The sequence below is a fragment of the Phyllostomus discolor genome, chromosome 4 (assembly GCF_004126475.2).
Source record: "Phyllostomus discolor isolate MPI-MPIP mPhyDis1 chromosome 4, mPhyDis1.pri.v3, whole genome shotgun sequence".
Lineage (NCBI taxonomy): Eukaryota > Metazoa > Chordata > Mammalia > Chiroptera > Phyllostomidae > Phyllostomus > Phyllostomus discolor.
In genome coordinates this window covers 96,952,046-96,976,205 of record NC_040906.2, presented here as the reverse complement: position 1 = coordinate 96,976,205, position 24,160 = coordinate 96,952,046, and the positions used below count along the sequence as shown (strand labels likewise).

At 39.0% G+C, this 24,160-nt stretch overlaps 1 protein-coding gene and 1 long non-coding RNA gene across 5 annotated transcripts in view; both read left to right on the top strand.

Annotated features, from left to right (window-relative positions):
* NCKAP5 (NCK associated protein 5) overlaps nucleotides 1–24,160 on the top strand; it is a 1,018,052-nt gene that overhangs the window by 317,800 nt on the left and 676,092 nt on the right. The gene's annotated exons all lie outside the window — the stretch shown is intronic.
* Nucleotides 725–22,890, top strand: LOC118500415. The gene is made up of 4 exons (XR_004902974.1): nucleotides 725–736; nucleotides 2,562–2,563; nucleotides 11,602–11,608; nucleotides 22,748–22,890. It is a non-coding gene; the product is annotated as an uncharacterized LOC118500415 (long non-coding RNA).

The following is a 24,160-nucleotide window of genomic DNA, read 5'->3' as shown; positions in this document are numbered from 1 at the left end:
GAATGATTTCTAAACAATATTATCCAAATAAAAATTTCTATAAGAATAGCCTCCTGCTTACTAAAGGAACTATTCTATAAGTCTTGTCTGAAACTTGGAGTGAAATTTTTTCAGCTTTATTGAGGTATAGTTGGCAGATAAAAGTTATATATATTTGTTTTTGTGTGTGTATGAGAAAACTTAAGACCTACCCTCTTAGCACATTTAAGAAACTGTTGTGATTTGTGACAAGATGGATGAGTCTGGGGGACACCATGCTATGTGGAATAAACCAGTTACAGAAAGACAAATACTGCATGATCCCCCTTACATACAAAATCTAAAAAAAGTCAAATTTCACACCCTGAACAACTTCCCAAGGATTTCCTTCACATCCTTTATCCCCAGTAGTGATCTTTTGCTCTACTCTTGTGTCACATCCTGAACCACCTTCAAAGTCACAATGCAATCAGTCTACTGCAGACCACAATCATCTCTCTTTCCAGATGACTTTGGCAAGTAGCCTCAATTTTGTCCAGGCCTGTGGTTCTTTGTTTCATTGCTGTCTTTCCTGTCCCTTGTCCAATTTAACTCCTTTGAAACTAAATCCATACCACCTATAACTGCAAAGAATTACATCAGAATTTCTTTGGGTGGGCCCCAGATGTTTGTATTTTTCTTCCTGGTGATTATGATGTGTAGCCAGGGTTGATAACCATTGCTCCATCTTCTGAACATCAGAACACCCAGTTCTGTCGTTAAACTGATACAAAAGAAACATCTTTTAGATTGTAAGCACAGATTTGAACATGATCTTTCTGGAAAAGGAGTATCCCCAGTAAGAGCTGTAGCTTCAGGAACATGGAGAGCTTAACAGAGGGCATGTCTGCCTATAAGAGATTACTTCCTTCCCAGGGGCTTCTTAAAGGCTGAGTCTCTGTCATTATTCTCTGATACAGTGGTTCCTAAACAATGCTCCAATGGCATAATCACTAAGATCATCAATTTGCATCTTCATTCTTTCTTGAGCTACAGACTTTGTATTTTCTGCTTCTTCCTTGGCACCTCCACTTGGATGTCAATAACTGCCCTAAAATGACCAAAGCTGAACTCCTGATTTTCCCTCTGCACCTGTTGTTGCCTCAGTGTTCTCCAGCTCAGCAAATGATGCCACGTAGTAGCTAAGCCTATTTGTCACATAGTAGCTAAACCTAACAAATTCTTGAGATTGCCTCTGACCCTTCACTTGCCCCAGTTTATCCAATACCTAAATGACTTCTGGTAGGTCTACCTGTCCATTGTATTCCAAACTGAGCATTCCCCATCATCTCCACCTCTACCACTCCACTCCAAGCTACTTTTACCTCTTATGCAGATTACTACACCACTCTGATTGGTCATCCCATTTTCTCCTTTGTAGAGCACTTTGGCTGCAGTGCAGTGTTTCCTCTGCACAGCAGCCACATTGATTTTTAAAAATACAAATCGGGCCACATCACTGCCCAGTTTACAGCTCTGCATTGACTCCCCCATCTCATACATATATTGATGCAATTTAAATTCCTCGCAGTGCCGACGAAGCCGACGAGGCTGTATGTGACTTAGCCCTTGCCCACCTACCTCCTCGTACAGCAGCCTTTCTGTTCCTCAGACATAAAAGACATTTCTTGCACCAGGGCCTTTGTGCTCACTCTTTCTCCCCCACTACCTCCAACTTTTACTTCATGATTTTATGACTTCTTTTCTTTTCATTCAAGCATCTGCTCAAATGTCATTAGCCAAAGGTTTGCTCTGATCATCTGCCTAAAAAAATCCACCATTCCCTGTAGTATCTGGTCCCTTACCACACCTATCTCACATGCAGGCATGAGTTGGATCTGGCTGGTACTGCTCTACAGAGCCAGTTGTACATATCGCATCATCACATTGATTGTGACATCACATTGGTAGTTTCAGTCATCCAGGGTGGGAGCATTGTAGATTCCACACTATGGCAGAATCTACAAATTAAGCACTCCCTCCCCCAAACTTGTTAAACATTGGCACCACTGCTCCTGACTACATGAATTCAGTTTATATACTCCTGTATTTTTGGTCTGACTCTCTCAGTAGAATTTGAGCTCCATGAGCACAGGGACTTTGTATGACTTTTGCATATGATCATATCCTATTTGTGATAGTACCTGGACATAGTTGGCACTCATGCACTGTTTCCTGGATGAAAGGATGGGTGAATGGAGGCCAGATTTTGGCAGTGTCATCCCAGTTTTTAGAAATAACATTTTTCAAAGGGTGGGATTTATTATATTTTCTCTCTTATATATTTTTTACACTATTGGTTTTTGTAATATTCCTCGATTTTGAGCATAGGTAGGTAGCACAGGGTTTTTTTTTTTTTCTTTTCTCTCCTTTTCTTCTTTCTTTCTTTCCCTGTGTGATTTTTTTGTGGGTTTATCATATCTGTCATTTTCTGTTAATAAAGTTTTTCTTTCATGTATCTATTTAAATTAAACATGTTCATTTTTTAATATTCTACAGAGTAGCCATAAAGTCTGAGGACCCAGGCAAATATACATAATGAGCAGTATATTGATACTACGCCACACTGTGTGATGTGTTTGATGATCTAACATAAGTTTAATGTGTTGTCCCTTGTGAGTAGTACCTAATTTAAGGGAACAAGCGCAGTTATTAGCACACATGTCCATCAATCACACCTGCATCATTGCCTTAGAGGATTTGAGTCACTGATTTTCACTGAATAAACATTCACCTTTACCCTACCTGAGAAGATGGAAACATGGAAGTTTAGATCTGGTGACACAGCAGCCCACTTTTCAGGGTCACTGCCTTGCACCTAGTTTTGCAGGTCATCTTCTCACCTGTCTCTCACAGCTTTGACAGGAGCTGCTGCACCATCTTGTGGAAAGCACCTGATGACCTTCCTCTAGCCTGTCATTTGTGGGCACTAATGAATCACAACATGGTGAAATCTGTCCAAAAGTCCCTTGTGTTTTCAGACTTTGAGGCCACCTGAACAAAGTACACAGTGACCTCTGGGTGCTTTTGTCTCAGAGCATATTAGAGAAAATTTTCCCTTATAGAATCCACTCGGAGATTCAGGAGTTAAATGATTATACCCTGTGCATACTCGGTGCAGACTGGAATGGTGTAAGGAGACATTGCTGAATGATAGTCACAAAGCTGCTAGTACTTTTCAAAGGACAAAATGCCTTTGAAAACAGCATTATTATCATAAGGCCAGTGAGGGCAGCCATACAAACTGTGCAGGACTCTTTGAGTCTCATGCCACAGCTGATTCTGGGTGGATGAGCATAATCTTTTTGGAAAAGAGGAGATAAGAGGCAGGTTTCTCTCTTGTCTCCTCCTGACTGGCCAGAAGTATATTCTACTCCATTTGTGTTCCAAAGGGCAGCATTTGTCATGATGTGGTCCATGCATCATCTGCATAAGAACATCTGTGATACTAGCTATAATAAAGGTGCCTGGATCCCAACCCAGACCTATCCCATCAAACTCTCAGTAAATATGAGTTTTCTTTCCTTCTCCATTTCCTTTCCCTGAAGCCCTAAAGAATGTTTAGGCTCATCTTTTATTGTTTTGTTCATCTATCATTGCTCCCAATGATTAGATTGAATTTAATGAAATTGCCAAGATCTGGCCATGTTTAAATGGCAAAAGTGATAATTTAATTGTTTTGAATAATGCTAAGTTCCAGGCCTGTCTCAGGTGCTGGAAATGCAAAGGCAAAAACAAAAACACAAGTAGTCCTTAACCTCAAGATGTTCAGAGTGTAAGGAGAGAGACACCTAGGTAAGGAGAGAGAGAGAGATAGCTGTATGATTATGTGTGGTCAGTGCTCTTCTACCTAATAGTTGCTAAGTTTTAAAGGATATTTGAACACTGGTATTGTGAAATATAGATATGTTTAAAATTATTTAGATAAATTCTCAGATTGATTATAGGTTATTAGGGAAGATAGCATGGTACTCATTGAGCTTGATTTTAAGAAGACACATATATGGTACAGTGATGATTTTCAGTGGTGGATATGTAGATGAGGAGCATAAGAATATCAAGATCACCTGAGGGTCTCTATTAAATTATGTAATTCTCTTCCCACAGCAAAATCTGCTGCATTACTCTAAGAAAGGGAGCCATTTCCCCACTCCTCTTAGAAGCAAAGCACTGCCTGTAGGAGTTATAGTTAGTGGGGGGAGTAAGTCATAGCCTTCAGGGGTGAGGATGCAGAGGAAAAGCTGAGAACTACTGCTCATTTCCAGAGTGATAAGTCAGATATAGGTGCTAGGTCTGACTAAGTTGGTCATTTCTCATGTTGTTATATTTAGACATTTTTACAGCTATATATATATAGACTCTAATAAATGGTTCTTTATGGGATAAATGAATGTGGTTGTAGGAAGTAACAAGGAGTAGATTTGATTCAACGGTCTTAGTGACTTTATTCAGAAGTGGGTATTGGTTAAAGGAACTGACAATAGTGACACAGGATAGTATCTAAATAAAACAATTTTGCAATGCTCTCTGAGAAGTCTAGAAACAGTGATGCCCCTGAGGGTGTGAGCTGGCTACTGAGATAGGGAAGAAAATAGGAGTGCAGTAGATATGAGAAATGGAATGCTTAGGGGCCAGAATGCCTTCTCTTTTGTCCAAATATACTTTTAAGTTCCAGATTAATACCATTCTTCTACAAAGAAATCCCTGTCTACTCTAACAGTAGGAAATATCACCATCTCTGAGCTCTTGCTTCCTTTTATTTTATGTCACTCAAGTTATGTTGATTAAGGCCCATTATTATGGTCATTCATTACCACTTTCTTGGCTTCATCAAAGAGGTTGTAAAGAACTTTGAGGGCAGGTATTATATCTTACTTCTCTTTTCTTTCTCCATATTTTGTTAAAAGATATTCAGAGCTATTTTTGTAAGTAAAAACAATTTAAGTATAGAAATTATATAGGATCCAACTTAATGTGTAATGAAGTTTTATCTTAATAAATATTTGTGGATTATAGAAAGAAGAGAAAGTAAAGAGGAAGACTGAGATTCCCAATGTTGAAAATACTGTGAGCTTTTTTTTTTTTTTTTGCGGGGGATGGGAGTGGAGGGGAGCATAGAACTTTAGCCAGAAGAAAGGACTTTTGAGGGGAAATGAATTCTTTGAACATTCTTTAAGGTGGAGGAGATAAGAGTAGTTTTTAAAATTTAAACAAAAAGACATTTACCTCAGCTATTGAAAAAATGCTAGCCAATTCCAGATAATTGTGAATAACTTGCTTTATTGTGAACTGATGTAATGCTCAATGCTTGCCCTTTGCTTCATGAAAAGCCAGTCTTTGTATGTGTCAGCTGGTATAATTAAAAAACAATAGTTTGCTGGCCAGATAGTATGTATTTTGGGAAGTTCTGGAAAGACAGAATGTGTAACACATTTTGGAGGGTGGAGATTGGCCTTCTAACTACAGGAAGTTAAAATAACCAGATGTTTGTCAGAAGTGGGCACTGTGTTTGCTTCTGAAACCAAACATCTAAAACCAAAGACCATGCCAAGGTTTCTAGAACTGTAGCCAATATATACTGACACTCTTTTAATTAATTTGTTTTCTGTAAAATGTATGGTCTACTTACAGGATGGGACAGAAAGGGCAAATATCAGTGAAAGGCAGTTTTTTAAAAAAGTGAGATTAGTATTTTAAATAACCAGCTAGTCTTCCCAAGTTGCTAATTACAAACTGAAGAATCACCTTGTCAAAGACAGCCTATCTTTTTCACTCTGCCTCCAGATTTCTTCATTATTTTCCCCATCAGTTTCAAGCAGAAGGCTCTCTGTCTTAGTAGAAATAAATTAATGGCTGCCATGGAGCATATTAGGATGTCTGGTTAAAATATCACTACTCCATCTCTGTTCCTAGCAGCCCCACCCACTTTTTCAATTAGCTACTCTTCACACACATAAAGATGCTTAAATGTCAAAAGTCTAGAGGCCAGGCCTTCAAAGGCCAAAGAAACTCACTGTTTATATGCTTTATTAAAAATAGCTCAGGGGCATAGATACCCACAGCCCAGGGGACCTATTTCATAGAATTTTTTTTCTTAGTGACTTAACCTTGTGTTCTTTTTAAAGATCAAAAGAGAAAAAGTTCCATAAACTTTTAATTATTTCTAGGATATTCTTTATTCTGTCATATTCATTTTTTAAAAAGTATACAACTTAACATTTCTATTTGTTGCTAAAGAGGACTGAGGGAAAAGAGAGAAAGAAGATGGGTTGTTAAATTTTCAGGAATTTATATTATATTAGTGACTTTGATTTTTCCCTGCATATAACCATAGCAGGATCATATGGAAAGGGGAAGTGACCTTGTACTTTAAAGAAGCATATGTGTTGTTGTAATACCTTCTCTTGGAAAGAAGGAGTACTTGGCTAACATAAAACAGAATTCTTGGGTTCTCATCTTGATGACACCACTAACCACTTAACAGATCTTGTGCTTCTGCAAATCTGTTATACCTCAGTTTTCTTACATATGAAACAGGACTTGATATTCATTGTATTACCATTGCTGGAGTGCTGTAAGAATGAAAAGAATTGATCGGTGACTGTGCAATAAGATTTAATCTCTTAGAATTAGAACTGCACTGTAACACTGATTGTCCAGGTTGCTTGTATGTGAATCTAGGCTTTCTCAGGCTGTGGCTGCTCATGTAGTTTTCTCTATGTTAATAAGTTGGAATGCAGTGATAGTCCATGTGAGTGCACTTTTCCCCAGAAGAATCCCTTTCTCATCAGTAAGATCTGGTATGTTTTTATAGACCTCTCATATCTTTGAACATTTATTGGTATCCCTAGAGAAAAGCATGTTGCTCTCACTTTGTGCAGAACTTCACTGCTTCACACCATTAAATCCAATGCCTGTGATGACAAATTGCCATATTTTTCTTAACCAAATTATTAAATTTAGACATTTAATTAAAACAAATAAAAATGCAATAAATCTGTGTAATTTGTTTTTTCTATCTTTCATGCCCTTTAAATATTCTGCAAAACTACTATTATTAGCTAATGTTAAAATCCAGACTTCTTGAAAATCTGATTTAAGCCTATTATTTGAAGTAATAAAACACGTTTAAATATCTGAATGTAGCACATATCAGAGTGTTTGTTTATAGTCTAAAGAATAAGTTACTAACTTTGAGGGTGAAATTGTTTAAAGCATATGTATTCTCCACTATAGCATGAAAAATTCATCATAAGAATGGTTCACTCTATCCAAGGAGGTTGATAATTTCTACAATAAGTATATTTGTTTGCTAGGGCTTCTATAACAAAGGATTTCAGACTGAGTGATTTAACCAGTAGAAATGTATTTGCTCCTTGTCCCGGGAGCTAGAAATCTGGGATCAAGTCATTGGCATGTTTGGCTTCTTCTGAGGCATTCCTCTTAGGCTTTCAGATGGCAGTCTTTTTTTTCTGTGTTCTATGGTTGTATCTCTGTGGTGTGCACTGATTTCTCCCCCTTTCTGTGTCCCAATGTCTTCTTAGAAGGACAGTCACCGGTCATGTGGAACAGGGACTATGCTAACAATCCCATTGTAACTTAAGTACCCCTTTAAAGACCTGTCTCCAAATGCAATCCCATTCTGAGTTACTGGGGATTAGTGTTAATTTTGGTGGGATACAGTTCACCCTAAAACAATATCCTCACCCTAAAACAATGAGGATATTCTTTCTACATAAATCTGATTTGAACCCATGTCCCGTAACAGAGACATTTCCCAAAGCATTAATGCAGAACTCAGTTTATTAACTATTCTGTCCATAAACCTTCATCTTAAACCAAGTTACCCTGAATTTGGGCCATTAAGGACATAAGAAATACCAAGCCAATGAGGACTCAAATGCTAGAGAAGCTTAGATGAATTTCAAATAGTACAAACAATGATAGAGTTAGGTTCAAAACCCAGGTATGCTGAATCTGCCATGTAGAAAATAAAAACTGTTCACCATACTGACACATTTGTCAGTCACAGTCTTTACAATAATAAAATGAAGAAATTGGGGTGGGGTGGAGAGGGGTCAGAAAGCACAGCTGAAAACTGACTTCTAGTACAGCCACAACAGTTTGTTCATTGATGATAGAAGCCTCTCAGGAATCTGACAATTTTAGTTGTTTGGGCATTTATCATAACAGTGTTATTTTTTGTCTCTCTACTAGGATCATGGGGACAAAGCTGGGTGACATTATTTAATGCATGCCTGCTGTGTTCCTTGGAGCAGTGAAAGGAGGGAGGGATGTACCTCTGCCCACCAGACGCCTACTGCCTATCACCTTCAGAGGTGGAATCAATCTTATCAGCCATTTCTGTAGCAAAGGAGAAGTTGTTACCTCAAAAGCATAACCTTTCTTTCTACAAAAAGCTATTTGAAGGCTATAGTGATGGGGAGTTTACTCAAATCTCCCAGTTTATTATTACCTCATCTGGAATTAGGATTACTGTTTTGCCACACTGAGTGGTTCTCCCTTTCCTTTCAACTCACTAACTCCGTATATATATATATGAAACTCTTATTTCAGTCTTTGTTTCTAATGCATCTTCTGTGTTTTCATGCACTTTTGCCTCAATTCACCATAGTTAGTGTAAAACCAGGTTAGGTTACTTACTTTGATTTGAAGCATTATCAAGGCACTTGTGCCAAAGAGCAAAATCATCAGGAAGCTCAATCCTGTGTTAAAACATATTCATTTAAACTGTTTGTACCTGGTGGTGTTAAAGGAATGAAGAAAACGTGGCCTTTGACCAGCAGACCTGTGTTTGATTCCCAACTCAGCCACTTACCAGTTGTTGGATAGTGTACAGATTACATTCCTTGTCTGAGTTAGTTTCCTTATCTGTAGGAATGATAACAATAATTACCTCGCCAGATAACTGTAAGGAATGGAGAAAATATGTTTTGTTTACTTTAATGCCAGTAACACCTTTGACTTTTATAAAATGGCACCTCTCTCTTTTTAGCTTTTCTCTTGAAGTACTAAGAAACAGTGGCTTTCTTAGTAATTCGAAGGTGTGATTTCCCAAACTTCTATACTGGTCCAAGGCCCACACCTCTTTGTTCTTGGAATATCAAATACTTTAGCCTGTAAAACTGAGAAGTTTCCACTTACTTCAGTGCTGACATATAATAATCAGCAATATGTTTTCAAGAGCAAAGTTCTTTGAGAAACACCAAATACTATATACTGTCAAACATAAAGCTTGACTAGCCATTTATTTTGCTTTAATAAATTTATATCCTGATTTTTATAATCTAATTAGCATATAAAATCAATGTTTGGAACTGAAATAGAAAATAAAATATCAGTTCTAATTACTTCACTTAGCAAAGTGAATTCTAAAGATGGCAATAATTTTCATAATAGGCAATTAATTTAATGGTAATGTTACATGTGAATAATTATTTAAACTCAGCTTTTCACAGGCCTTTTTATGATAGTACAAGAATATGCAAAAATAAAAATATGTATGCACAATCAATATATCATTAGGCTAAAAATTTTATTTAACTTTTTTATGGCTCCTTATTCTCTGGGTTTGTATGGAATGAATAACAGATTTAATGGAGATTTACAGTACAGGTAAAATATATATAGGATTAAGAAGCTTTATGCAATAACTTTCTGTTGGCTACATACACAGCTCCCAAACACCAAACTGATTTCTAGCTCTATTGCCACATAAATTATAATATTCATGGCCTTTACTTGCATATGCTTTTACAACTAAAGGAAAGGAAAAAGGTATTCTCATCCCAGCTAAAGCAAGGAAGAATTACAGTTTACCCTTGAACTGTGCAGGAGTTAGGGGTGCCAATCCCTTGCATAGTCAAAAATCCATGTATAATTTTTGACACCCCAAAACCTAACTACTGATGGCAAACTGTTGACTGGAAACCTTACTGATAATATAGTCAATTAACACATTTTTTATGTTACATATATTGTATACTGTACTATTATAATAAAGCTAGAGAAAAGAAAGTGTTGTTAAGAAAATGAGAATGAAGAGAAAGTGCACCTACAATATTTATTGAACAAAAGGCGTGTATTAGTGGGCCCCTGTAGTTTAAACTTGTGTTGTTCAAGAGTTAACTGCACTAGCAGTATAGGAACTAGGATTTGGGTTACATTTCTGCTGTGAGGATAGGAGCTTGCTTGTTTGATGTAAAATGTTTTGCTTTGATTCAGAGTAATAGAGGAAGGAACAACATGTATCATAGTGTAGCTCAGAAAGCAGATTACCTACACTTGTATCCCAGCTCCATTGAGACATTCCACAGACAACCTAGGGAAGCTGGGCAAGTTACTCTTCCCCTTTGTGCCTGGCTTAGAGTGTTTGTAAAATGGGGATAATGACAGTGCTTACATCATTGGGCCACATGTAACTTAGGGGAGATACCTTATGTAAAACACCTAGTACAATGCATGTCACATAATTATCACTCAGCAAATGTTTTCCATTATTAAAGGAGATAGTAAGCCACCACAAACAAATGGACATGCACTTGGATCTGTATGCATTTCACAGCAGAGACCCAGCTCAGCCAGAGTTTAAAGGAGCTGATCCCCAAGCTTACCAAGGTGAAACATCTAACATCAATAAGCTGTTTTCTGCATTAGTGTGAGGGGCACTCTAATTCAGGGAGTTTACTAATTACTTTCTAGCAAATCACCTGGTGCTCCATACTTTAATTAGCCTTCACTATTTCACCTTTAAGATATGTAGCAGCCCTCTTGAAGGGAACAGTTAAAAAATGGGAACAGGTATAAAGTGGGGGCTATAGCTTGATAACAAAGCCAAATGTATGTACACTCAATTGAAGTAAATTCTTTTTATGTGCAAATATGAAGAAATGCAAAAGGCAGTGTAGAGCGATAGGAGGAACATGGACTTGGGAGCTAGATAGCCATGGGATTGCATCCCCACTCTGCCATTCACTGCCTATGTGATGTCAAACAAGTTATTCAACTTTTGTAAGCAGTTCCTTAAAATTAGGATAGTAATATCTACTTGCTGGGAAGATTCAATAAAATAAAGTTAGGAACATAAGGTGCCTGAGCTGGCATCTGTCACATGGTGTGCTTTCCATGACAGATCCTTTTAATCGTGACCACCATGATGATGGCACTGTGCTGTGCCAGTTCAGTCCTTAAGAAAATGGCTAACCCTTACAGAGTCAGCCTTTGAGTATTAATTCACATGATCCACTAAAAGTACATGTGGATTAGCAATCATCATCAGTATTATCCCGATTTTACAGATGAGGAAACTGAGGCACAAAGTGGCTGAGGGCCTTGCCCAAGGTAAAACAACCTGAGATTTGTAGAACCAGGCTTGGAACCCAAGTTAGGTAACTCCAGAATCCACACTAACACTGAACAATAAACCACCTCTCAAGGGATCAGGAACTGGCTTTCCTCCCCTGCCTCTCCTTTGGATCATAAACCGTCTCTCTTCTTATAGACAGTTTCACATGTGTCACTATCTTATACCAGATTCACTTGTGCATGTGCCTGCCCTGGGAGTTGCAAGGTCTTTCCTTGTATCTCCATCACTTTCGGTTCCTCAAGGTACACCGTGAAGTCCCCACACTATGTAGGTGAGCAACAAATTGCATAAAAGAATGAGGCCAGGAAGATGTGAGAGGTTTTCTCCACAGGACATTCTTGCTGCAAGGTGTTTAGCAATACATTCTGATTAACCGTCAGCACTTTTTCAGATACAGTTACGGAAAGTGCTGACAGAAGATGGGACAGTGCTAGATTGCCACCACTCCCAACTTTCCTGCGAATTCAGTGGCATTAAAAAGATGAATGTCTGACTAATATGGATAGTAGTTGTAGAAATCAATGACCATTGAGTATTTCTGTGTGACTTCACTTCCACACTCTATTTGTTGAGTTCCTCAAGGCCATGCACAGTTCTTCCTAGTTATGGGAGGAAGGAGAGAGCATTAATGTTCATTGGTAATACATTAAGTACTGACTGGGCCTCAAACTCAGGCTAAATGACTCCATAGCCTGTGTTTTTCCAATGTACCACTTGCTCACCAATGACCTCTTTGGACACCAGGACCTATCAGGACCTAGGTTTTATCTTAAAAAGAAGAAAAGAGTAATTGGATCTCCGCATAATCATCTCCTGGACTTGTTTTGTTTAGAATAACTGAAATGAATTGTTTCAGAGTTGTTCTAGACTACCTATCACCTAAAAACTCTTGTGGCTCCTAGCCAAAAGCAGTAGTAATTGCACTGGAAGATTTAATGTGTACAGGCTTTGTGTTCATTCTGTCCGTGAACATTCTGGGAAAATTCAGAGACCCAATGGCAAATTTTAGGCTCATAATTATTGTGAAGAGAACTGGCAAGGAGTCAGTCCCATTGTTGGATAATAGCAACTCTGTTTTTTTAAACCAGAATTTCCTCTCAAAAGAGAAGCTTTTAGAGAAGTGGTGTCAAGTGGTGATGGACTTCTGTAGTGATGGACTTACAGACCAGATGCAGGCCCACAGCCCTTGCATCTAACCCTACTAATGCAGGTATTGGCACGCTGTCTAACTGAGCAAGTCACTTAACCTCCCTCCTCAGGTCACGTATTTGTGAAGTGAGGGAAAGGTTGCAGCTCTCCCCAAGAAGTAAAGCAAATAGCAGGATGAAGGAAGCACTTAAATTTTTTGTGTTGGAACACTAGAGGCTAAGGGTAGATGCATAGATAAATATTTCTGTTTACTTTATTACTAACCCCAGAATTCTTTAAAATATTTTTAAAATGACATGAAAAATTTTCTAAAATATTTATGTCATAACCTCAAGCATTCCACTAATTATGTCTTTGTATAATGACCATGTGATTATTGCCCCAGGTTTGTATTCTAAAACCTGGTTATCTGTATAAGAAGCTAGATAGACACTGGGCCACTGGCCTGACTCCATGAAAAGCACTGAAATTTGTTTCTTGGGCTGAAATGAGAAGATGGTCTTGAGTATTGATTCCTTCTTCTAAAAATGGGGTATTAAACTTGATTCTGGTTAGTTGAATGCATCAGTTCATTGGATTCTGGTTAACAGAGATTTGCTGGATTTACTAAAAATGGAGTGTTTAGTGTGGTGCTAGACAGTATTTGCAAGGCAGTTTCTTTAGCACAGAGAGGCAAAGGCGCATTAAAAAGTAACTCCTGAGGAAATGTTATACTGAGCACGTTTTGTCAGTGCACTTGACTCTGCAGCTTAGATACAGTTAAGACTTTCCCATCAGATGCAAAGCTCAGCTCTGAAGTTTTCCTGAGGGCACAATTTTCTCTATCACTTAGAATCTCCTTTGTTGACTGTTCAGAGAAGGTGAAATTAGACAGGAGTTGACATATATGTGACACATACATGAGCTAACATAGCTGCCTGGGAAAGAAAGATGTAATTCCTGACAGTTGTGTAAATAGCATCCACTCGCACCAGCAAGGAGGTCATCAGAGAAACAAACAGCCCAACCTTCACTCCAGGGTCACTGTTCTCAAACCAAGGGAGCAGGAAAGGAAATGTGTTATCTTTCCCAGCCATCACTTGTCACTTTATGTGTGGGAATGTGGCATGCACATTCCCTTGTGGGCTGGATCGCAGTTACTGAAAGGGCACCCTTGTCTGGCAGCTCTCCATATTCTTAATGGGCGCCGAGTGTGACATCCACATGCAGCCCTGCTGCTGTTCCTGAGGTTTAACCACTGAAAACCAATCCTGGGCTGGTTGTTTATGCACTTAAATGGGAAAGCAGCACCCAAGTTGTCCTCGAGATTTAGTGAGGACACAATAATTGCTTTCCTTTCAACGGCAGGTGATGCATTTGCCTCCCTGGAGTATGACACGCTGCTGCTCTCAGTCATAACAGGAGCAACGGGAGAGCAACTCAGGAGGAAATAGAAAATGTCAAAGAGCGCGGGTTGGAAATTGCATTTTGCAGATGCCATTAAGCTCTGTCAGGAAAGAAGATGAAAATGCTAATTGGCAGATTTAGTTATGTTTTATTTTCTTCAAGTTGCTGAGTAAGTCATCAGATGAGGCTGTTTAATCATTAACATAAAACTTTAGAAAAATCCTTCAATTGTTTGCTATTCATCTTTTATCCTCTCCACAAAGGTGTCTTCAACTACAATATGCTGCCAGCTAGAAAAGGAGAATATAAATATTTACATCCAGTGCAAGAACTGATAAAAGTTAATCTGCACAGTGCAAGAATATTAATTATAGTATAAAAAAATTCTGTACAGTCAAGGACAATTAGGATATCTTTTCTATTTTACCTGAAACTGCACACACGTACACATGTACATGCATCCACCCAGAGTTTCTTTCTCTGGAAAATAATTATAATAATAGTATATACCTCATTGGTGTGTGTGTGTATGCATCAAATAGGTTAATATATGTGCATGATGCATAGTATATGCTCAATATTTTTTATCTGTCACTAACACTACATGATGCAGAAAGTTACACATCAAAATGAAATTATAATTAAGAGACTTGCAAACTATTTTTATGCCATAACCATATACTTTTAAAAGGCTACACACAATGCATCTTTTTTAAAAATAATTATTGTTATATTTAGTAAAGAAGAAAAAACCCCTTGTTTTCTTTCTCACATTCCCTTCCAAACCTGGAAAATAATGCTCAGTATGACGGCCTCTGTACTTTTCATAGCATCTTAGCCACGGCCCTTTCAGGTCGAAGGTTTATGTTTAGGGATAATTGCAGAATCTTTAAACAACACAGCTTCCTCGGACTTGTCCCAGACCCACCATTGAAAGACCAGAAATCCATATATTAATATCCCTGGTAATTTTATGAAGCTGAACAGAGCAATGGATTGGGTGACCTCTCCTTTCCTACACATTTGAGGTCCAGTGTAGGGGGTGTCTGAACAAGTTTGCTAGGCTACCATAACAAAATACCAACTGCCTTAGACTAGGTGGCTTAAAAGACAGAAATTTATTTTCTCACAGTTCTAGAGGCTAGAAGTTCAGGGTGAAGGTGCTGTCAGTGTTGGTTTCACTCTAAGGCCTCTCTCCTTGACTTGCAGGTGGCCATCTTGGCCTGGTCTCTGCACATGGCATGTCCTCTGTCCCTTTCTGTCTACATTTCATCTTCTTATAAGGACTTAGTCATTTTGGATTAGATCCCACACAAAGAGATTATTTAATATTAATTACCTCTTCAAAGGCCATATCTTCAAATATATTTACATTCTGAGGCAGTGGGGTTTAGGGCTTAACATACAAATTTGGGGTGGGAGGAAAGAATTTAGGCCATAACACGGTTCTTTGTTTTCTTTAGTGTATACAAAATTCTGGAACATTCAGGAGTTACAGAATGCACACAATCTATCTCAGCATTAGCTTTGATGAATAAGTTAATTCAGTAACCATTTAAAGTGTCATGGTCAAATACTTTCCCTTGCATCTAACCTGAATTTTGACAATTTGGGTGGGTTTATGTTGTGTGCACTGTTCAACTCATCCTCTCCTTCCGTTTCTCTCCAAACGCCTTTCCCATCTCTCCCCTTTGGTCTGTTGGATTTATTCCCTTTTTCTCTGCTTTAAGGAATGGCTATTCTTTATTAAAACTGATGGCGTCCTTAGGAGGTAAATTCTACCTCCAGCTCCTCTGCTTACATCTCTATTATATTTTCTTTTCTTAAGTCAACTGCAGAGCTCTGAAGTATTTGAGGCATATCCGATACTCCCTGTTATTTTTAAGTGCTATCCCTAGCCCCCCCTCCCTTGCCCACTGGTCACTTGGCTATCCCATGCTTGCTTCTTGTCCATCCCCAGGCATGTGGACAGAGAAGTGGGAGCAGCTAATGAGGCGACACAGGAAGGCAGAAGCAATCCCGATGGCTCTTTCAATGTAGCCCCTGTCCTGAATTAGCTCAAGTGTCCCCTTCTGCTTCTTCAGCATTTGGTGAAAAAGTTGATCTACTTTCTGGAAAATTTAATAGGAAAAAATTTAATAGCTGATATATGTGGGTAAAGGAAACAGTTAAAGAGAACTTCAGAATGCTTCCTTAAAATGATTCCTTTTTATTGTCTTACTTTTTCTTTATAATAAGAAGTTCATAGTAACTACAAGGCATTTCTACATAAATGGTATATTTAATCATTTGTCCTATGATTATGGACACCCTAGGGGAATAAAATTCTAATATTATGATTGCCATAAGTTTTTTTTCCATGTAAGTTCCCAGTATTTAATGATATTTCAGTACTGCTCATCTAAAGTTGAAATGCAAGTTCATTTTAAATTAAACATAAGGCACACATCTCATCTACCCCTCAAGTAAAATGTATATATATATTTTTCCATTTGCAGATGCATCTGTAGACCTCATTGGATGGGTAGTTTGCTTTTGCTCCTTGTTACCAACACATGATAATTACATTCACAGAGTCTGATTTTTTCTCCATCTTTCTATTATGTGTTCATTATTTGATGCTCTTAAATATTTAAGAGTTTGGCTGTCAAAATGGGTCAAGTACTGCCCAGGCCATGAAGATTCCAGGAGCTGTATCTGTTGGTGTTGGGCGAAAGCCCCAAAAGTCTAAATTCAGGATTGATTCCAAAGAACTGACATGTAGCCTTATTCAAATTCATAAGAGCTTTAATAGGAGAAACATACAGGGCAAAGCAGCTGCTTCCACAAGTAACTGGCCTGGAAAATCCATACCTCCTCCCCCAGGACAGAATCCCTTTTTATAGGGGCTTAACAGTAAAAACATATACAATGCATTTGTAAATTAATAGATAACATCAGGAAGTTATCACACTCCATACCCTCATTAAACTCCTTTCTTGGGGCACCCCCGCCCCACACTGTAGTTACCCTAGCCTGAGGCTACAGAGAGTTAAACAGAGTCTCACATTTCCTAGATGCCTTTGCTGCTGGAGCCATGTTGCATCTAAAGAGAGTTCCCCTATAGGTGGCAAGACAAGTCAGAAAGTGTTAATCACTTTTAACTTCTAGCTCTGCCTCTGTCCTGAGTCTCAAAATTTTTCTATTAAAATATATTAAGTTTTTAAAATATTATTTATTTATTTATTTATTTGTAGCGCCAGGGGAAGGGAGGGAGAAAGAGAGGGAGAGAAACATTAATATGAGGTTGCCTCTCAAATTCCCCACTGGGGCCCTGTGCCCTGACTGTGCCCCAGGCATGTGCCCTGCCTGGAAATTGAACTGGAGACTCTTTGGTTTGCAGGCTGGTGCTTAGACCACTGAGCCACACCAGCCAGGGCCTTAAAATATATTAAGTTTTAAATGTCTTGATCCTTCTAAGAGCTCCATTGCTTCGTTTAAAACAAGACTGATGCAAATCCCAGTCTATGCTAAGCTTCGGTATATTGTGCTTCTTCCATTTCCCCAAGTCTCCATTCTCTATTTTCCACCCAAATCTGGTTTAATAAGAGTGGTGATCAGTGAATTTTGGGACTGAGCCTAGGATTTCCATTCTGTAAGATCCTTTATAAATCAACATGGAAAGATTACTGTAGTCTACTCTGCAATGAGAGGAAACATGTTGGAATGGAAAGAGTGGAGCTTTGGAGGCAGAGGGACATGGTTGAAAATCTCAGTTCTGCCATCTAGATAACCTGGGGCTGAAAGGGGGTATCTGAAGAGTAGATTGATGATCACTGATTGAGCTCTGAGGATGTAGATGTTACTTGGACTACATCACAGTTTCTCAACCTCAACAACATTGTTATTTTGGACTCGATAAATTCTCTGTTTTGGGACGGTCCTGAACGTTGTAGATGTCCAGCAACTTCCCTGGCTTCTACCCACTAGCTCCCAGCACACATCCCATTCTCCCTCAGGTATGACAACCAAAAATGTCTCAGTGGTACAAAGTCACCCGCAAGTGATAAGCAACAGTCTCTACAAGTTTACTTGTAGACTTCACAGGAGAAGCCCTGCAAGGATAAGGAAGGGAAAATATTAAGGACTTTTGAAAGACTCTATAAATTTTAGGCAACTTAAATATATTTACCAGCTTTTAAGATATGTAGAAAATCTTGACAAACCCTGTTTTCTCAGACCCTAGAGATGAAAGGTTTACCATTTCTGTCTATTTTCCCATTACTAACTGTCTTGGATATTTTGAGTCCTCAAAAAAATTATTTACTCAGACCAATTAGCATATTAGGTCTACAACCTACAGAACAATCAGGATCAAGAATTTACATTTTCTCTTTGAAACACTGAGACCATTAAACAGCAATGCCACTGGGTTGTGGCTATTAACAACTTTTTGCCTAGGGGATTTAAATACTTCTGAGGTCCTTTCTCATGTAACAGTATAGAGCACAGGTGGCAAATGGCCGAATCTGGCCCTCTACCTTGTTTTATCAAGCTCGGCACCTTGTTTCTGCCTGGTAAACCTTACCCCTAGTTAAGGAGTAGTTACACTTATACACTCCTAAAATTACATTCAGTCCTTGGAAGGCAACCACGAGGCTGATGTGGCCCCCAGTGAAAATGAGTTTGACACCCCTGGTATAGAGGAAAGGTAAAAAACAATTGCAGATGCTAAAGGTACAGCATTTGGCAGCAAACTTTTGGGAGGGGAAAAGAAATAGCCCAAGTAGGAGCACTAGTGTGTTCCCATCTGTTAAGACCAAATTCCAGCAGGCTAAGAGCTAGCAGCTGAGGGCACAGCCTGGCACTCAAAATTCCATTCCCCATGTTTTCCATTTGCTTGCCATTAAAAATCAACTGGGTTACCTGGTAAATTCCCACATCTTTTTCCTGGACTTTCTGATTCAGAAGGTTTGAGGTTGTGCCCAGAAATGGCTAATTTTAAGAAGCTCCCCTGGTGAACTTTAAAATCAAGTATGATTAGGAAACACTGAAATCTAAACCCTTGCTATTCAGCCTGTGACCCACAGGCCAGCAGCAGCAAGTGGGAGTGTGTGAGGATCAGATTCTGAGTCCATAGGTCTGAAGTGGTACCAAAGACTATGATTCTAACCAGCACTGAGGAGATGCTGATGCTTTACTTGGAGCAGCGAGGATCCTGGTGACTTTGGGCAGGGGGAGTGAGGGATGGATGATTGACCATAAATCCCATGCTGTGGCTGATGCCTTGGCTCTCACAGATGGGTTTGTGGAGATGGTGGGTTAGATAATAATAGGATCCTTAATTATTAATATCATAATGTCCAGAATTCTGGGTTCTGCAAAGTATTTCAAATGAAGAGCTGAAAGGTGTCTCTGAGGGAAGGTAGAACTGCTATCTGCTATTTCAGGACTCTGGCTATCATTGTCCCCACTTGATCAGCTCTGGCAGACTTTGTTGCTCTTCAATTGAGGGTATCTTAAGTAGCTGCTCTAGCAGAAATGCTGAACCATTCATCCTTAAAATCGTCCTCCCTCCAGAACAAGTGAAGAAAAACAGCTAATTATATTTCTTTGTTATATAAAGATTGTATTTCCTTATTGATTGTAACCACTGGGAGTCAGCATAATTACTGGGCCCATAATGACATCCATTGGATGGTTTCATCTTCACTGACTATAGTGCACAGCATCAACCCCTTTTTATTGATGAAAGTCAGGTGAAAATGAATATTCCAGGTATGTTGAAGAAGGTGAAGGTAGCCAAAAGACACCATGTGATGGGCCCAGGTGGTAGTGTTAGCTGTAACAAGTGCTGAAACTGCCACCTCAAGAATAGCAGAGAACAGAAGATGCCCTTACATTAGTTCCAGCTAAAACTCATTGCCTGTAACTGGGTTCAGGGCCCACCCTTGAACCAGTTGACATCTCCAGAAGCGAGTAATTGCTGCTGACTTGCACTTGCATTCAGGTCACAGGCTCCACTCTGAGAATGGAGATGGAGAACCCCAGGGTAGTGGAGGAGTGAATCCCCAAAGAAGGAAGCTTCATGCTGCCCAGAATCATACATACCCACTGCATGCATCCACCAATAACTTGGAGCAATGCAATGCCCCTTGAACTAATCTGTATAGAGTGATGCTATAGACTAGGGATGCAAGAGTTTAGGGAAGACAGGGATGAAGTAATAAAAATGAACTATAGTACCTGAAAATCCCTCAGGAAACATCACCTCAGAGATCCTATGCTCAGAAGGAAAGCCAGTTTCTGTCAAAAGAGTTCCCTGTTGTCAGGCTGATGCAGACACTCAGGAGATGCATCCTTTGCAAGCTGAAGTAGTCTGATTTTCATAGTGTTTGAATACATCCTTCCCCAGAGGTTAGAGCACATATGCTTTGGAGACACAAAGTCCTGGTTCCAATGTCTCTGGCTGTGCCTAATAGAGAAAATGGTTTAACATGTTTAAGCTGTAGTTTCTCATTTATAAAGTTACAATTAATGGTGCCTTCTCCCTCCCTCCCAGATAGTTGTAAAGATTATATATGGCAATGATGAAAGGGACCCTATATATCTTTATCACCATTTAATCCAGTATCTTCTTGCACTACATGTAGCAGATGATCAGCAGTTTGTTGAGTGAATGAACAAACAAATTCTAAAAGTGGTTGGCATACAGCATGTGCTTTAAAATATGTATTTCCTTTTTTCTTCCTTGATTACATCTGATGCTCATGTGTGCTGTAACAATTTGCTTTGACTAAAATCAGGCGTTCTTTGTGAAATCCAAGTGAAATCTTTGAAGAAATGCTAGGAACTTCTCTTTGTGCCTCAGTTTCAGAAGCTCACCTCCAGCCGGCTCTGAGAGGAAGTTACAGCACAGCTGAAAGTTCCCAGAAGTCTTTCTGACAGTTTGGTCTGATTCAGCGGCTGTGAAACAGACTTTCCTACCCTGATAAAATTCTTTAAAATATATTTTGTTTAATTCCAAGTAAATATTTTTAACCAATTTCCTCAGTGAGTTAGTTTTGTGGTCACAAATAAGCTCAGAGGAACGTAGATGTTATTCAGGCGTCTACACCCCCAAAGTGCAGTGTTTTCATTCTCTTGTGCCTCTGCAGAGAGGGAATTGATGTTTGCACAGGAGGCCTGTTTGCACCTCACTTGTTTCTGGTTTATACAGGTATAGGTAACTTAAATTTAATGCAGTTCAGACCTCTACTTGAAGTTTCAATTTCAAACTTGGGTTGTAGCTTGGAAACATATTGGGGTCAAAGGATATATGTGAGGTCAGGTCTTTTTAGAATTCAAACCTGGAAATCAGTATTTCTCTCTGGAGCTCAGGGTCTACCTCACACATCTAAGGTGAGTTTATGCCACTTCCAGAGGAGTTTCTGGGAGTTTCTTTGGGCATAATTTTAAATTGCTGATGTCAGGCTCTGGGTAGGACAAAAAGACTTGGGTCTTTTTATAAAAGAGTGTTATTATTATTATTAATTTTAAAACATGTGTCTGCAGGGCCGCTACCCTTTAAAAATGTGATTTGGTCTCAGACCATGAATAAGTTTAATTTACCTCTCAGATTCCCTCGATGATTGTGCTGGTTCTGCACATTTTTGCAGCTGTGACAAAAATGTGAGAAGTGACATATAATACAAGGACTGTCTGTTTCAATGATTCATGCAGCTAATGTTTGCTGAGTTTTTTCCTTGTGCCAGAGACTATCTTGATAATTTTACATTCTTTTTCTGAGTTTATTTTTACTGTTTCCATATAGTCACTAAAATGGAGTTAAAGAGAATTGTCCAATACCTATAAATTATATAAATTACCTTATTTACTAAATTATTTTTCCTTTTATCCAAACCAGGGACTATTTGAAAACATACTTCCAGTAAACACTCAACTAATGTTTGTTGAATGAATGGATAGAAGGTTGAGTGGATAGGTAAATAAATGAACACTTATTTGCAGCTGACCTGTAGATGTAAAAATATTAATTGAATCTTTCTATTAGCAGCAGTGAGAACAGAGCCATGTGTTAGACCAGTGGGGTCAGACTGAACCCTGGTACTTGAGTTCTGGCTAAGAAGGAATTCAGAGCCAAGACTCAAGCTATAGCAGAAAGTTTATTTAGAAAGTCATAGAATGAGAGGAAATGAGCTATAGAAGAAAACGGGCTGAAAAAAACAAGTTACAGAGGCAAAAGGAGGGCCCTTGGAGGTTAGGAGAGAAAGTCAAGGAAAATGCCCCTGGGGGTGGGGGACAGGAAAAGCATGGGCATGCTCCATAGAGAGAGCCCCACTGGGTCCTCTGTCTTGAAGGTATATTGAGGGTATTTATCTGGAGGTTTCAGGGGATAGTCCCAAAAGAATATGCATCAGCTTTCTGGGTGTGTCCTTTCATGGTCATAGTCTCTGCTGATTGGTTGGCACCAGGACAGGGTATCATTAGTCAATGCAGCTGGCCCTGATGTCGGCCATGGTGTTGCTTGACTGGTTCTGCTGCTTTTCTGTACCTGCAGCTGAAACAACTGATGCCTAGGTGTTATACCTACGAGTTTTAATGTTTAAGGGGGTGGTTGTGCAGGGGCCCTAATGGGAATCACAGGAGGCTACTCTTCCACCTCTCCCCCACTTGGTCCTCCTCTAAGAGGGTTACCACATGACTAACAATATACCAGGCAAGGAAAGGTCAGGGGAGGGTCTAAACCACATGACCAGTAATATGCCAGGGGAAGAAAGGTTACCCTAGGGGCGAGGTCCTTATTTTCTTGGTTTTGCCTGTCACTAGGCACCGGGGGTTTTTCACCCTGGTGATCTTCTGTACCTGGCTCGTCATCCTTGCTCTGCTCTTGTGTGTCTAACTGCCTACCACTTTTCTACACTGAAAATCATACAGGCCTTAGAGCCTAGATCTAAGGTTTAGTCCAGTGGTTCTCAAAGTGGTTCCTAGACCAGTAGCACCTCCATCACCTGGGAGTTTGTTAGAAATGCAGTTTCTCAGTTTTGCCCAGGTCTGCTGAATCAGAAACTTGAGGGTGGGACCTAGCAATCCATGTTTTAACAAGCCCTCTAGGTGATTCTTGTGCTCACTAAAGTTTGCTATCCACTGATTTGCCCCATAGCCTCATTTTATAAATAAGAAAATGGAGAATCAGAGGAGTCAAGGTCCATAGAGCTTGTATATGCCCTAGGGCCTGATGCTGGCACAGAATATCATTGGCATAGTGAGTACTAAAATAATTGTTGATTTAACTGTGGGTGCTTTTTACAGATTAGCAGGAATATGCCTATAAATTAAAGTCCATTGACTTTCTGCTAAGCAAACCTCGCATATATATATATATATATATATATATATATAAAATGAGCTGTATAAAAAATGATGAAGGGTGATACTCACTTTACCAAATTGATTCTATTTAATGTATAAAAATTAGATACATGTGAAATATTTGCAAAACAACTTTTGAGTAAACTAACACAATTTAAGATTTAGCTAATTAAGTTTAATATTGGGCTAAGACAAGGCATAGTTAATGCTGGGAAAGTAACACCGTTAAATTGGAGTGAATTAAATAGTTATTTATTGCTTTGGAATTGAAACTTGTTCTGGTTGCTACCCTGGTTTTGTTTAGTTTTGTTTTTTGAAGTAGAATAGTGGGAAAAAGCTTGCAAGACATTGTATGTGGCTAGGGAATATTATATTGTCAAGTCTGGCATGTAGCAAAAAGGTAGGTGACAGAGCTACTGAAACCAGAGAAGTCAGGTGCTTTTCAGAGTCTCCCCTAATGGGCACCTAGATGCATCCATGCATCAACACCAGGCAGACATGGTCCTTTTATCATTCATTTTACCCCCCTCCCTTTAAAAAAAAATATCTCTACCATGTCTGTCTTATCAAGTCTGTCCAAGAGATAAATACAGCTTTCAAATAAGTTTCCTCCTAGCTTTAGTGAATTTTGGCTTCCTCCTTTTAACAAAAAAATTCTACTAAAATCTGCTTCTGTCATTATATACTCAATAATAACATGGCAAAGTGGACTTCCAGCCAAGATGGAGGCATAGGTAGACACACTGTACTTCCTTGTACAACCAAAATAAGGACAACAACAATCTAGAAATAAAATAACAACCAGAACTGACAGAAAATTGAACTGTATGAAGTCCGACAACCAAGGAGTTAAAATAGACACATATCTCC